This window comes from Trachypithecus francoisi, unplaced genomic scaffold (genome assembly GCF_009764315.1).
Source record: "Trachypithecus francoisi isolate TF-2019V2 unplaced genomic scaffold, Tfra_2.0 Lachesis_group7, whole genome shotgun sequence".
Taxonomy (NCBI): domain Eukaryota; kingdom Metazoa; phylum Chordata; class Mammalia; order Primates; family Cercopithecidae; genus Trachypithecus; species Trachypithecus francoisi.
In genome coordinates, this window is record NW_022681472.1 from 11,772,549 (window position 1) to 11,789,327 (window position 16,779).

General features: G+C 40.7%; 1 long non-coding RNA gene across 2 annotated transcripts in view; it reads left to right on the forward strand.

The window, feature by feature from the left end:
• The first annotated feature begins 449 nt into the window (after positions 1-449).
• Positions 450-16,779, forward strand: part of LOC117079199 — a 233,685-nt gene continuing 217,355 nt past the window's right edge. For both annotated transcript variants that reach the window (XR_004435309.1, XR_004435308.1), the window contains exon 1: positions 450-574. This is a non-coding gene — a long non-coding RNA (uncharacterized LOC117079199). The remainder of the gene's footprint in view (positions 575-16,779) is intronic.

The window sequence follows — 16,779 nt, forward strand, 5'->3', positions numbered from 1 at the left end:
CTACCAAATAAGGTTACTTATATTCACATTCTTTAAGCAGTCCTAGTCTTAGTGAGAGAAGACATACATATACCATCCAAAGCATGCACCGCAGAACAAGAGATCAGCGTGCTTCTCCTCAAAAGGCTTTTCCCATGGGCCTTTCCTGTGTCCCCTCTTGTCACCACCGCTCATGTCTCTATATTTCACAGTGAAGCCAATGGGAGTTCCACATTCTGCCTGGATTCTGTAAGAGTCTCATCATCCAAGGGCAAGAACAAATTGCTGGCAGTCACACACATGTTTATAATCACTGACATTTGCACTGCTACAAATAAAGAATGCATTCCTCCTACACATGTACATTGAAGATGGTTAGGAAAATCTGTTTTGAGTTAAGCTTCTTCTCTTTGATACGCATTTCCAATCACTAACCCAATGCTGCTTTAATTTTGTTTGTAGGAAGCTGAACTGACACGAAGCAAAAGAAGTCCATTGTTTTGGACTGTGTTCCATACTTGGCTGTCCCAGAGGTTGATCTCACCACCATTCAGAGATCCAAGAAGAAGCCACCTGTTGGATTTAAGAAAACCCAGTAAGATGTTGCTACTATGTTTTTTTGTTTTGTTTTGTTTTGTTTTTGTATGTGTGTCTCTGCAGGTAGAAACTTAATTAGCCAATAAAATGTACTTTTGCATGAAAATTGAAGTTAACATTGTCCCAAATATGAGAAACAATGGCAGTCATACAGGAATTGTATGGCAAGCCTAAAGGATGGTCAACTTTAAACAAATTTCCACAGGTAGGCCCAGATTTCCTATCTCTTTTCTAGTGTATCCTTCTTGCTCACAAGTATCTTACTCTTTTATTAACTCCTTCATTCAAGTCTCCAGCTCTTAATCAGCTCCTTCTCTCACCTTCCTCCCCTGAGCATCTCTCCTATCATATTTTCCCATCTAGACCACATATCTGCCACTGCTCCCCTTATAACCACCATTTCACTAGCCAGGGTTGACTTAGCTCTATGCACAAGATAGCTCTGACTAACTCCTTCCTATAAGCTGAGACTACCATCCATCAGCATATCTTGGACTTGGTTTCCTAGTTTTGTTCTTCCACTTTCCTTTACTGCTCTTTTAATTCTGTTCCAGTGGTTTGTCTGGTGGATTGTTCTTTATTGCGACCAATACAGGATGGAGACATTACACAGGAATTAATTTATTTGGCATTTGCTCCCAGTTTGTCCCCAGATAATTCTTCGGTATGGAGACCGGTTGGCATTTTTTGGGCACTGCCATCTGGGCCTCTTTATGCCATCCATAAACAAGGGATGGAGGGGTGGATGGAAAAAAGAAAAATGACTATGCTGATTTCTGAAAATTACCGAGATTGAGAAAACTAAGGTCTCACGTAGAATAGTTGTGTTAGATCCCAACCCGGATAGTATGTCTTCAGTATAGTTTCTCTGAAGTCATTTGGGTTTTAATAAGGTCAGAATAACCAGGACACTGAAATTTGTACTACTGTTATCAAGAAAGAATAGGCAGCATTTTTGGCTATCGTCATTAACAGGAGGACAGATTGATGGTATTTTTGTCCTGAAAGCTAAGAACCTTCCTACTTCTCACTCAGAATCTTTTCCTTAATTATATTTGCCTGAACTGTTTTGTAGCTATTGGTCCCTATATTCTGTATTAGAAACTAAATAAATCTATTTCAGTCTCTTAACTAAGATTTATAATAATACAAATTTATTTCTTAGTAGTCTATGCTTTGGTTCAGAGTGTACTGTTAGGAAGAGGACCTATTTGGAGGGTTGTTCTCTACCCATCCTTTTGGGAAAGTAGTATGGAAGAACACTGAATCATTAATCAGAAAGGAGACACAGTTTCTTTTTCTTCAATTTGACAACCCAATTCTCAACTGCAAGGCAAGAGAAAAAAGTAAGGCACATCTGCTCCATCCCCTGCTATCTATCCCTACCCTCTATTCTATAGGTTGAGATAAGAGAGGCTAGAAATAAGATGTTGATCTTCAATTATATTTTTCATTCATTCATTCATTCATTCATTCACTTCCCATGGGAAAGATTGATGCCAAGCAGGTGAAACAAGGTGAAGAGTATGAATGGAAAAGAAAACATATAAAATATTTAGCTTCCCAAAGTATGGGGTGAGGCACTGGTGGAGAAGAAACAGTGGGTGCTCAGCTTTGGACAGGTAAATGCCTGAAGCTAGTGTCTGCCTTGAGATAGTTTTGCTCTTTACCTCTCTAAGTACAAACAGCAGATGACTCAAGTTTGAGTAGAGAAGTGGGCAGAAGCGTTTGTTCTCTGCCTCCAGATATCTCCAGTGATTATCTGGCAAGCCTCCCCACAGGGAGACAATTGACTGAGTGGTACATATTCCTCATATTCTCGCATTTCTAAAGATCCCAGTTTATTTATTTCTAGTAGTTGGTTCTGTCATCGACTGAAAAACATGTATTATTAAAAAAAATCTTTGTAGAAGACAGCCTATGCACTTCTTTGCTTTTGTGCTTTAGAAAGTAATGTGTTTTCTAAAACATTACTGGTTCCACCCAAACACTTTTCCTTGGACATACAATTAATTTAGGTTAGCACAACTGAACAAATATCCATTGACTAGTCATCTGTAATATACAAGAGGACTTCAAAAAGTTCATGGAAAATGGAATTAAAAGATAGAGGCCAGGCACGGTGACTCATGCCTGTAATCCCAGCAGTTTGGGAGGCCGAGGCAGGAGCATCACCTGAGGTCAGGAGTTCAAGACAAGCCTAATCAACATGGAGAAACCCCATCTCTACTAAAAAATACAAAATTAACTGGGCATGATGGCACATGCCTGTAATCCCAGCTACTCAGGAGGCTGAGGCAGGAGAATCGCTTGAACCTGGGAGGTGGAGGTTGCAGTGAGCCGAGATTGTGACATTGTACTCCAGCATTGGCAACAAGAACGAAACTCCGTCTCAAAAAAAAAAAAAGAAATAAAAAAAGATAGAAATAAAAAATATACACTTGATTTCTCAACATAAGCTCTATGTAGTTTAAGACACTTACATAAGTGATTATACCAGCCATTTTAGTCCATTCCTAAAAGGCTGATAGGCCTGGGAATTTAACCATGTCAATAGTTAAAAATAATCTTTTTTACATTATTAACTGAAGAAAAATAAGTGCTCTTTAAAGACATTTTTAAGATTAGGAAACAAAAAGAAGTCAGAAAGAGCCAGTCAGGACTGTAAGGCAGATGCCTAATCATTTCCCATTGAAATTCTCACAAAATTGCCCTTGTTTGATGAGGGGAATGGGCAGGAGCATGTCAACATGGAGAAGGATTCTCCATTGAAGCTTTTATGGGAATATGTCTGCTAAAACATTGGCTGACTTTCTTAAAACACTTTCATGGTTAGCAGATGTTATCATTCTTTGGCCTTCCAGAAAGTCAACAAGCGAAATGCCTTGAGCATCCCCCCAAAAACTGTTGCTATAACCTCTTTGCTCTTGACCAATCCACTTTCGCTTTGACTGGACCACTGCTACTTCTTGGTAGCCATTGCTTGGATTGTGCTTTGTCTTCAGGATCATACTTCAAACATAGTAGAGCCATGTTTCATCTCCTGTGACAGTTGTTCAGAGAAATGCTTCAGGATCTTGATCCCACTTGTTTAAAACTTCCATTGAAAGCTCTGCTCTTGTCTGCAGCTGATCTGTCATGCAATGGGTTTGCACCCACAGAGTGGAACGTTTGTTCAATTTTAATTTTCAGCCAGAATTGTGTAAGATGAATCACTTGAGATATCTGTGGTGTTGGCTATTGTTTCTGTTGCTGATCATCTGTCCTCTTCAGTTTGGATATAAACAAGTTGAATTTTTTCTTTCAAATCGATACGAATGGTCTGTTGCTGGGCGTTTCATTTTCAACATCATTTTGTCCCTTCTTAAAACGAACCAGCTATTTGTATACTGCTGATTTCTTTGTGTCATTGTCCCCATAAACTTTTTCTAAAGCATCAGTGACTTCACCATTCTTCCACCCAAGCTTCACCATAAATTTGATGTTTATTCTTCCTTTAGATTTAGCAGAATTCATGTTGCTCTGATAGGGATGTTTTTCAAACTGAGATCTTATTCTTCTTAGTGCCGCAAACTAGATCCTATTCATACATGTATAACAAATTAGCACAAGTTATTTCAGGGTAAACAAGTTTTGAAATCCATGCATAGTTTTTTCATAATATGCATTTCCATGAACTTTTTGAAGAACCTAAATGATATGTGTGTTGTTATAAGCAGTTAACAAGAATTTTAACCTGCAAATAAATACATTGAGGAATACATTTTCTATGCCAGAATAATTCTACTTCCTGTGTTTAGGAAATAACATAGTAAAAAATGTACTTTGATATATTTTCTATCTGTTTTGAACAAACAAAGAATTGTGATTTCAGTTCCATGTGTTTTTTCTGAGGAGCTGTAACATGTTCTGGCAAGTGACAGTCTACAAAACATCTACTTAGATTTCACCTTCGTCTTTGAAATAATAGCCTGACCATGTTTCCAATGAACATGTCTGCAGTCAGTGCCAATTTTCCTTTGTACTATGTATCTTTTAATAAAAAGATAACATACTAACCTTTTTTTAAATCACAAAACACCTCTACAAGGTGGTGTACTAAAACATCTATGCAAAGGAATAGATGTAATATCTATGACTAAGAGCTATGTGCAGATCACTAAAAATCAGACTGGAGACAAAGCTAGAAAAATGCCCAAAGCCGGCCGGGCGCGGTGGCTCAAGCCTGTAATCCCAGCACTTTGGGAGGCCGAGACGGGCGGATCACGAGGTCAGGAGATCGAGACCATCCTGGCTAACACGGTGAAACCCCGTTTCTACTAAAAAATACAAAAAACTAGCCGGGCGACGAGGCGGGCGCCTGTAGTCCCAGCTACTCGGGAGGCTGAGACAGGAGAATGGCGTGAACCCGGGAGGCGGAGCTTGCAGTGAGCTGAGAGCCGGCCACTGCACTCCAGCCTGGGCGGCAGAGCAAGACTCCGTCTCAAAAAAAAAAAAAAAAAAAAAAAAGAAAAATGCCCAAAGCCATTTGGAATGTTCTTTCATCTTAAGCTACTTGTTGCATTCCTGTATGTGGTGGAATTTCCAAGCAGTTGGTACCTTTCTATTCCCTGTTTCAACTACAAAATCCACATTCAGGCACATCTTTACAGAATTGTTGAATTGTATGCATTTGTACTCTCTTCCTGTTCAAACCCAAACAGTACAATCTCAACTTTTGCATAGCATCATTAAAATATTCTATAATTAAACCTATAATGATAGGTACATAAGAACAGGGAGTAAAAATCATAGATATGGCCAGGCATTGTGGCTCACAGCTGTAAACTCAGTACTTTGGGAGGCTGAGGCGGGAGGATTACTTGAGGCCAGGAGTTCAAGACCAGCATACAGAACATAGTGAGACCCCACTTCCATAAATTTTTTTTTTACATTTTCCGGGCATGGTGACATGTGCCTATGGTCCCAGCTACACAGGAGGTTGAAGCAGGAGGATGGCTTGAACGCAGGAGGTTGAGGCTGTATTGAACCAAAATTGTGCCACTGCATTCTAACCTGGGCAACATATTGATACTATGTCTCTTAAAAAAAATCATAGGTACTTTCAAAAAATGTTAAGTCAACTAAAAAAGTATCATGTAACTTTTACGAAAACTAACCTAGCTCCTTGCAGGCAAGATGGTTGCAAAGATTTTCAGAAGAAGTCTGATTATGGGTCACAAAAGAAGTGTGTCTCACACATAATCCTGTTCTGGGTGGTTAAGGAGGAAGTGTACTCCATCAGTGGAAGTAATAGAGAATGGAAAAATTATACGGTGGATGGTGCCGTGTGGCTTTGTGAACTACTTTGCTGCATTTTCCCTTGAGCGTGACAACATTTTTAATGTAACTGTGTCTTGCATCTTGCAGCACAAAACCCCTGAAAATGAATTTCTGATGGTTGAGAATGAGTCCCATGAGGAAATCTGGAAAATTTTAAAAAATATGATATGAATAGCTCTTACAATGCATCTTTAAAAAATAAAATGTGTTTTGAAAGCAAGATTTGTTTGGGCTTATCTCGCCACAGGACTGTCTGGGTTTCTACCCCCAGTGGAAAAGCGACACTGCTCTGGCTTCCCGCCTCCTTTTGTTCTGTGGCAATCATCCATCCAAGTCTGCAATGTGCCTACAGTTTCCAATCACACATTTCTTTCTTGCTGCCACTGTGGAGTTAAGGCATATGATAGCATTTGGAAGAAAATAAACATCCCTTGTAATAGGCCAATATAGCAAACCCTGGTGAGTGGGATCTATCAAAAGCAAACTTGGGTAATGATCAAGGGAGAAAATAAAGCCTTTATTCTTGGCTGCTGAGAGTGGTGACTTCCAGCTAGGCTGTTCTTTCATTTTATTGTTAGGGTGAGTTCAAGTACACCTAATGCCCTGAGGGGATCACACCGTTGAAAGACTCCATACTTGAAAGAAGAAGAAATTCTAAAGTTATAAACACATCTAATTTGGAACCATCAGGGTATTCCATATTTTAGGGCATTTTCTTTTCAAGTTCTCCTTCAGTTCACATAAAAGCCCTACTTCTTTGTTTTTCTTTGCCAACGGATGGGGCCCTGGACAAGAGTTCTGGAAAAGCCTATGAGGCCTTGGGAGCTTCCCCTCCTGGTGCTGGCAGCCGGCAGATGCCTGTGATGCTATCTATGCCTGTCAGTTTAATCTCACAGCGCTGCCTAACAGGCACGACATTGTCCTGGAGTGCTTTTACTAGAACTGTTTTAATGACTGTGAATAATATTTTGAAAGACCCAACACCTGATCTTCCATTAACAAACCTGGCTATTTTGCTTTTGAATGTCCAAAAGAGCCCATTATCCTGCAAATCTCTGATTCAAGTGTACCAGATTGAATTACAGAAGCGCGTATTTCAGAGAACTCCCCTTGCATTCCAAATCTGTCCAGTTGAGGTAGGGTTTTTTGATAGAAAAGATTTCCTTTTTATTTCAAACTGTGTCCCATTTCAGAATACTTACTTTGCAATATCTCTCACCCTTGGTAACAGAGGGGAGGGGTTCATATGTTGACATCCAACCTCCTGAGAGGCGGTGAGAGACAAAATCTCCCCAGCCTCCTTACCCAACTGTAATGATGAAAGACATACAACAAAATGATGTCTTGTTTAATGTGGGATTTTATGTGCCACTGGAACATAGGCAACATCTAATGTGAAATGGCTTCTGCTTCAAACAGAGGGCCAGTATTTTGTCCTCTGTTTACTATGTTCCCCAGGGTTACCACAACCTTGCTAGAGTTCCAAGCGCAGTGGTTATCAGCAGAGATGGATGCCATTGTAAGGAGCCTGGAAATCCCAGGTGTAGGTACTGAATAAACAAGAAAGGTATTGTAATAATCTCAGTTGTGAGGATGAGGGAAAGAAGCAACCACTGAAGAATTTTGATAAGGGATTTTTTCTAGCCTTCAAACTTTTCTCAGGAATATTTCAGCAGAGTGGGACATAGGGCCACTTATTCAGCTTCATGATTGGCCAGTTTCTGTCCATTCCTGCACCTTTTCTCCTCCTTCTCCTGTGGGTAGTTCTCTCCAGTTGCCTCTTCTCTTTACATATCCAGGACATGCTGATAACATTAATGCTTCTACAAAGATACAGGTTTTAACAGGGAAAGGAGGTGGGATCTGGCATGTGGTAGATAATCAATGTTGGTTGGCTAAATAAAAGCTAAATTTCATCTCCATTAACTTTATTACTACTTAAACTGAACATTTAAAAAAAAGAATTAGTCTTGGACGTGATGCAACATTATGTCTAAGTCAAAGTTTTTTATTACCTTGGGTTTTACACCCTTCTTATCCTTCTGGTTAAGTGAGAGCAGGCAACTCCATCTGGCATGTAAAGAACCAGAAAAAAATTCTATGGATTTTTGTACCTGTTTATTTCTCCTCGTACATGTTGTAGCTACTGGTAGAATATTTGGATTTTTGCCAGTTTGTTAGAAGAGTAGATTTTACTTTACATTTATTTTTTATGAGCAAGATTGAGCATCTTGTTATATGTTTAAGTGTCATTTGTATTTCTTTTTAAAATAATTTCTTACTGTTACCTCTTGCCCATTTTTTTCTATCAGGTTGTTGGTCTTTTTCTTCTCCACTTCTAGAAGCCTTTGTAAATTAAGGATATTAGTTTGCTCTTTGTGTTTGTTACATATGGCAAATAGACTTCTCTAGATTGTCATTTGTTTTGTACTTTGCTACTGTAAATGTGTTTTAATTTCATAGAGCTAAATTTATCACTATTTCTCCTTGTTGCCTCTGTGTTTTGAATCATGATTAGGAATACTTGTGCGTTTTCAGGTAATGAAGAAATTCATCTCTGTTTTCTTCTCATATTTGCGTGGTTTTATTTTTTACATTTCAGTCTCTAAACTATTTTGAATTTCCCTGGTGTCTATTATAAGAAATATATCCTATTTTATCACTTTTTATGTTGCTATTGAGTTATCCCAATATTATTTGTTAAGAAGGCCATCCTTTCCCCACTGATTTGAAATTCTGCTTTTTTTTCATGTATTAAATTTCCACATACTACCATGTCTATTTCTGGATTTTCTGTTTTATGACATTAGTCTGTCTGTGAACCAATATTATGCTATTTTTAATTTAATTATATAGACTTTATCATTTATACAGTAACAATAATTTGTAATGTCATTTAATACACAGTACGAAAAGATCCTCCCCCCACCCACAACCAACCCACCATGCTCCTTTCCTGTCCCGACCCGCAGGACAGTCGAACGGGCCCTGGAAGGGGGAGTGGGAATGGAGGAGACAAGAAAACACGAGAAATGGACACAAGACAAATAGCCTGATCAAGTCTCGTTTATTGAATACAGGGTCATGCCTTATATAGGCTGGCAGAGGAAGAGGTTGGGCCAGGGCGGTGACAGGGGGCCGGGTCTTCTCAAATTACAATCGCGCATGCACCGTGGGTTTGTACTTTTCCCGGGCGCGGGATTGCACCTGCGCCCTAGGCTGCATATCTTCCTGGGCGGGAAAATGTTTGCGCGCGCGCGGGAAAGGTTGGCGCGCGCGGGAACAGTTTAGGCGCACCCGGGAAAAACTTAGGCGCGCGCGGGAAAAGCTTTGGGCGCGCGCGGGAACAGTTTTGGGCGCGCGCGGGAACAGTTTTGGCGCGGGAAGGGTTTATAATAAAGAACCCGGAAATGTGCCGTCTTGTCTCCGCTTTGCGGAGATCAAGCAACAGAGGTCGGCTAATTCCGGGCCTCATGGCTCCGGACACTTTCCCAGGGCTTTTGTAGTTATTATTGCTTGTTTGTTCTTCCAAATGAACTTTGTTACCACTTTCTCTAGATCTAGAGATAGAAGACTGTTGATATTATACTGAGATGCCATTAAGTTTGTTAATCAGGCCGGGCGCGGTGGCTCAAGCCTGTAATCCCAGCACTTTGGGAGGCCGAGACGGGCGGATCACGAGGTCAGGAGATCGAGACCATCCTGGCTAACAGGGTGAAACCCCGTCTCTACTAAAAATACAAAAAACTAGCCGGGCGAGGTGGTGGGCGCCTGTAGTCCCAGCTACTCCGGAGGCTGAGGCAGGAGAATGGCGTAAAACCCGGGAGGCGGAGCTTGCAGTGAGCTGAGATCCGGCCACTGCACTCCAGCCCGGCGAAAGAGCAAGACTCCGTCTCAAAAAAAAAAAAAAAAAAAAAAAAAAAAAAAAGAAAAAAAAAAGTTTGTTAATCAACTTAGGGATGATTTATATCTTTACAGCAATGAGTTTTTTTTGCCAAGGTATACTGCTTGTCTTTCCGTTTTCCACTAAGTAAGCTCGGTAGTTTTTAGGAGTGTTTTATGATTTTCCTCTTATAGACTTTATATACTTTTTTTTTGTTTTTGTTTTTTTTTTTGAGACGGATTCTTGCTCTGTCGCCCAGGCTGGAGTGCAGTGGCGTGATATTGGCTCACAGAAAAGCTCGCCTCCCAGGTTCATGCCATTCTCCTGCCTCAGCCTCTCAAGTAGCTGGGACTACAGGCGCCCGCCACCATGCCCCTAATTTTTTGTATTTTTAGTAGAGACGGGGTTTCACTGTGTTATCCAGGATGGTCTCGATATCCTGACCTCGTGATCCGCCCACCTCAGCCTCTCAAAGTGCTGGGATTATAGGTGTGAGCCACCATGCCTGACTGGCTTTATGTATTTCTTAATCTTAATGTTAAAGTTATGCCCAATGTTTTATTTTCTAAGTGTAAATAGAATCTTTCCCATTATATTTTAATTTCCCATTAGTTTTCAATTGATTTTTGTTTTACATGTGAGAGCTATTTTTGAAAGTATACATTTAAACTACTATAATAAGTTATCTTATTGTTAATAATGGTTTTCCACTAATTTATTTTTTAGGGGGACATTACAGATGTATAATTTTATCACATGCAAATACCTCTTTTTAATTCTTAGACTACTAGTTGCTTCTCTTGTCTTATTACATTGGCCAAAATCATCAACATGATATTAAATAGCAGCTCTAGTGCGTTTTAGAAAGCTATTCACAAAGAATAAAGTTGATTGTTTCATGAACCTTTTCTTCTTTTTCTCGCGTTTCCCTCTTCCTTCCTAGAAAGAAAGAATATGACAATGAGATGCAGAGTAGAGTTCTCAACATTAAGCATAAGATAGACAAAGGGAGTCTAGGAATCTGGATAATAATGTGTTGTTTAGCTGCCAACATTTGGATGCTTCATTTATGTGGATGCTTCCAAGATAATTGCTCAATTAATTATCAAGACTCTACATGTTCACAGAGATATTTGACCTGAGTTATTTCCTTTGCCAGCATAAATAATGACGGATGAGTAAAAGACTTAACTTGGATAAGAAAACTTTCTCATACATTCTGCTTAAGCCAGAAAGCCATTTCCTTGAAGTTTCTTAGCATTCTAGGGCTTATATGGTGCCAGGTTGAATGCTAAGTGTTTTACCTCATTGGTTCCACACAACACACCAAATTGAGGACTGGAGGTGCTGTGTAACTGGCTCAAAGTTATAAAACTCATAAGAGGCAGAGGAAATTGAAACCGAGGATTGTTGAACTCTAGACTGCCTCCCATGTAGTCCAAGTGCTCCAAACTGTGTGCCCTGGTTTGAATATGAACATGCACTGCCAGCGAGGATCTTTGAATGAGGTCTTCTGGGGTATGTAGGTTTCATGGCTGCTCCTGAAGCAATTACTGATTATCTCTAAGTGATCACTGGCATTAGCATTATTAAATGTCCAATCACATTTAAGAAGCTGTGTGGCTATGTGTCTTTGTCACATCTGTTGACCACAGAAAATGACTCAGTCTATTATCCTGACAAATTGCATTTCAATCCCTTGAGAAAGATACTCAAATTGGAAAATCATCTGCACTTTTTCTTCCCTGCTACATCTCTGGCTTTACTGCAATCATTTCTTAAAAATTCCAACAGAACAGCAACAACTCTCACAATTGGCATGTTTTAAAGCTTCTCTTTCTGCTTCTATCCGAATTATTTAGGAAGGCTTTAGAAAATGAAAAAACTAAGACTCAAGAGCAAGCTTCTGTCTCTTTTAGAGGATGAGCTTCACATGGCTATTTTATTATTTTCCATATTAGAAGCAAAGTTTTAAAAACTATTCTTTATGCTTTTATGAAAATGTTATGTGATTTTTAAAAGTATTATACATAAAGACAATACAAAAATTAAAAGGAAATCCTTTTTTTTCATTAGTAGGTATTCAGTAATGTGTCAAATCTTGATATACCTAATTTGTCTTCTTTCAACTTTACTTTTGGATTTCCTGATTCCAGTTTTTCAAAAGTTGACAGACATCATGTTATTGTCACTAATTCCTCCCACTCAGCTCTCAGAGGTTCATTGTTCTGAGGGAGAAATTATCATCTTCCCTTTTCCCTCCACTGGCTTAGTTTAAGAAAGTGAGGCAGATTATGGGTCTTCTCTTTTGTGCTTCAGCACAGCCTGGCATTTGATTCTGGAGTATCCCAAGACCTTTTCTAGAAAGTTCCAACTCTTCATCTTCTTCTCCTGCTCTTCAGTCTTCAGAGCCTCTTTGTGGTTCAAGGGGTGTGGGTAAAAGGGAGAGTTTACTGGACACCACTGGGGGGAAGCCCATGAGCTGACCCTTAGGTACTGGGGAATACCTATTCTAAGACAGTTAAGTGAGACTTTTCAAAACTGATGGATAGGATCTGGCTTCATCCTCAGAGAAGACCAGCAGAACCACTTGGATATTGGGACATTAGGCATGCTCATCTAGAACTCCTCCAACCCCCTCTTTTGAGTTCAGGGCATAACTTCTTCCATGGACCACTCAGTCAGTGACATTTTCATGGCTAGTTTGGTGTAGCTAGTTTATGGGTTCTCTAACACTGATTGCTCAGCCCACTTCTGATAATTGTGGCCTGAGAAAAATTTAAGAATTTAAAGGAGTGATATTGGCATTTCTGAAAACCTTTTGTTTCTAGTGGTCTAAGCCTGGAATTGAAGTCTAGGAGCCCAGTGGCATCCGCGTAGAAGAATCAGCTTTGCAAGCCGAATGCCTCCAGCTATTGTGGAGCCTCATGCTCCTACAACTTAGTGGAGCGTCTTTAAATAAAAAAAATACAAACATTTCTTTTCCTTCCTTCCTTCCTTCCTTCCTTCCTTCCTTCCTTCCTTCCTTCCCTCTCTCTCTCTCTTTCTTTCTTCTTTCTTCTTCTTTCTCTTTCTTTCTTCTTTCTTTCTCTCTCTTTTTTTAAAACAGTGTCTCAGTCTGTAACCCAGGCTGGAGTGCAGTGGTACAATCATAGCTCTCAGCCTTGAACTCCTGGGTGCAAGTAATCCTCCCATCTCAGCTTCCCAAAGTGCTGAGATTATAGGCATGAACCACCATGCCTGACCATTTTTCCTTATTTTATGAAATATAGAATCATGTGAACAAATTGCTAAGATCTTGGAAGGGGTCTTGAAGGTTAAGCGTGGTTAGCTTCCAGTCAAATCTGCCTCATCTCTGAGCAGCTCAACTGACTCTCTTCCCCTGTGGACTTCTGTGGCCTTGTGACTGTCCTAGCAACTCATCTTAACTTTCCTGTCACACCATTGTTTCTTCATTCATAACTATTTCTCAGTTATACACACTTATTTTGATGTGTATTTCTCTGTAGCCCACCCTCTCTCTACCTAACAAGAGTGATCTTACAAATTATTTTCTGAAACAGCTCAATTTCTGTTGTCCTGATGGTTATTAATGGAACCATTTTTCACTATCAGAACTGCTGTAGTTTAGGTGATAAGTTTTGTCACTTATTTATTGCTTTTAGTGACTTTATTAATACACTGTCATTGCTCATATGAAATTGTCTAGTTTCTGGACATATTTATATTTCTTCTTAACTTAGTTTTGGCTCTCCACTGTCCTTCCTAGGTTTAGTTAATATCTGAGTTGGAATCAGTCAGGATCCTGGGATTGGATGGATGTTTTATGAATGATTGATGTTTGTAGCAATTTTAGCAAAGTATTCAGCCTTATTTGTGAAGCCATCAGTACAGAACAAATGTTCATGGCATCGCAGTTATCCCATCTCAAGTAACCAAACACTACCCTGAACCCCCAAATTGCTCCTCCTCATAATCCATCCCATGTAATATCACATAAACTTGTCTAAGCCAGACACTTCCACTTAATGTAACAGAAGATGCAGTTCAGAAAGAGATATTTTGCTTGGCGCTATGGTTCATGCCTGTAATCCCAGCACTGTGGGAGGCCAAGGCTAGTGGATTGCTTGCACTCTGGAGTTCAAGACAGTGGGCAACATGGCAAAACCCATGTCTCTACTAGTCTCTACTAAAAATACAAAAAATTATCTGGGTGTGGTGAAGTCCACCTGTAGTCCCAGCTACTTAGAAGGCTCAGGTGGGAGGACTGATTGAGCCCGGGAAGTCGGGGCTGCAGTGAACTGAGATAGTGCCACTGCAGTCCAGCCTGGGCAACAGAGTGAGACCTTGTCTCAAAAAACAAAAACAAAAAACAGAAAGAAAATTCTAAATGACATATTTTTTTGGAAATGAGTGTTCATGGTCTATTTATATGACATGTACTTTGACAAAATAGTTTTTATAAATATAGTGTTAGGTCTGCTAGGTGTGTAATGGAACAAGCAGTAAAGAGATCACAAAAGTTTCATGAAACTGCTTGTGCTCACCAAGCTTGTTTCGTGTGTGACTGTGACTCTTGTTAGAGCAAGTAAGAAGTGGCTGAGATCCTCGGGCTCCCTAGATAAGGGGAAATAGATGTTGATGGTTGAAGTCAGGCCTTGGAGTCAGATCTGGGTTTGAATCTGTTCTCTGGTTCTTATAAACTGACTGGGCTTGAGTTATTTAACGTCTCTGAGCCTTGGTTTTCTCATCTGTGAAACTGGCATAATGATGCCACCTGTCTCACAGGTTTATTTTAAAAATTAAATGAGACACTATTTGTGTGCACTAAGCATGCTGCTAAGGCCTAACTGTCAGCATCATCCTCATCACCTGTATGACTCTCTTGTAGTCTATTGACATTTTTGGCATCATTTTGAAAGAGGTAGAATTGTTGTTGTGGGAAAGCATTGAGGGTAAACCTTAGAAATAGCACTTGTTAGCAGGAAAATGTGGAACCCAGAAGCAGGAATCCAGGTTCTCTTACTGATTGGCTTTGCAACCACAGGCAGGTTGCTTCTCTGTGTTTTAGGTTTCTCAGTTACCAGTGGCAGGTAGGGGTATGAGGAACACCAGTGCCCTCACAGGTCACATGAACCAAATGAAATCATACGTATTAAATTATTTTTTTTTTAATACAAAGTACTATGTTCACATATTATAGGTTTGTGGTTATAAAGATTAAAGACCAGGCCAGGTGTGGTGGCTCATGCCCGTAATCCCAGCACTTTGGGAGGCCAAGGTGGGTGGATCACCTGAGGTCAAGAATTTGAGACAGCCTGACCAATATGGTGAAACCCCATCTCAACTAAAAATATGAAAATTAGCCTGGTGTGGTGGCTGGCATCTGTAATCCTAGCTACTTGGGAGGCTGAGACAGGAGAATTGCTTGAACCCGGGAGGTGGAGATTGTGGTAAACTGAGATCATGCCACTGCACTCCAGCCTGGCCAACAAAAAGATTAAAGGCCAGACAAGCTTTGGTGAGGATATGTACCTGCTGGGGCTTTATTGGCAAGGTGACTTAAATACCATTACTCACATCTGGTTGTGTTCCACTTGTGTCTAATTCTGGCTGACTTGGCCATATCATTATAAAAGACCAATGCATCAAAGGAGAACACTTAACTAATTTATTTTTTTATAGAGCCAGGATCTTGCCATGTTGCCCAGGCTGATCTCAAACTCCTGGCCTCAAGCAATCCTCCCATCTCAGCTTGCTGAGTAGGTGGGATTACAGGTGCAAGCCACAGTGCCTGGTCATGAACATTTATTTTAAAAGCACCTTATGCTTACTTGACCTTTCAGTGCTTCCAGTGTTAGGATCATGGGACTGGGCTCCAGCCCGTGTACCCCCATCTACATGTAGGACTTTGGGGAGGTCAGCTGACTTCTGTAGACACCTGTCCTCATTTCTTCACTGGGGAGTTGAGAATAGATCTTTCAAAGCAATTCACAGACCGCCTGCCTCCCGTGACCACTGTAGTCTGAGCAGCCACTCTCTCTTGCCTGGAGTACTGCAAGTTGCAAGTCCTAATTGATTTGTGTAATTTGCTGCTTTGCCAACCACTTCCTCCACGTCTGTTCTCACATCACAGATCAAACTTTTCCAATGGATACCTTCAGTGTCTTCCTCTGCTCTTGGAATAAAAGACAAGCCCCTTCTCCTTCCCTAGTCCTCCAAACCTGTCCTAGTCTGGGTGTCCTGCCACTTCAGACCCTCTTCCCACCTCACCTCACCTGGGCACCCAACTTCTAGCTCCACTAACGTCTTTCTGCCTCAGTGCTGTTACTGCCCTTGTCTGGTCAGCCCCTACTCACCCTCCTGCCCCCAGCTCAAGTGCAATTTCCTCACAAAAGCCTCCTGAGGCCTCCCTGGTCTGAACAGGCCCCCATTCCTGACTCTCCCAGGGCAGGACCTTTCCCTCCTAGCTCACGTCAGCATTGCAGTTTTATATTCGCTCATATGCTCATTCGCTTCATCCTTGCCTCTCGCTCTGAACATCGCTACTTGAGGGCAGAAACCAGGTTTATCTTCACTCACTATGGATCCTCAGGTACCTGGCATGTTGGAGGTGCTGAATAAATATTTTTTTGAGTGCATACCAAGATGAATGAAATAAACATGGACTATAAGGTAATTTTAAACATTTCGCATATTGTGATTCTATGCTTTTTTATCCACGAACTCAGGGCTGTTCAGTGAGATTCTTATGTGGGACGTTCCAGTAAAGCTCTATTATTTCAGGCTGGGCGCAGTGGCTCATGTCTGTAATCCCAGCACTTTGGGAGACTGAGGTGGGTGGATCACAAGGTCAGGAGATTGAGACCATCCTGGCTAACACGGTGAAAACCCATCTTTACTAAAAATACAAAAAATTAGCTGAGTGTGGTGGTGGGCACCTGTAGTCCCAGCTACTCAGCAGGCTGAGGCAGGAGAATGGTGTGAACCCTAGGGGC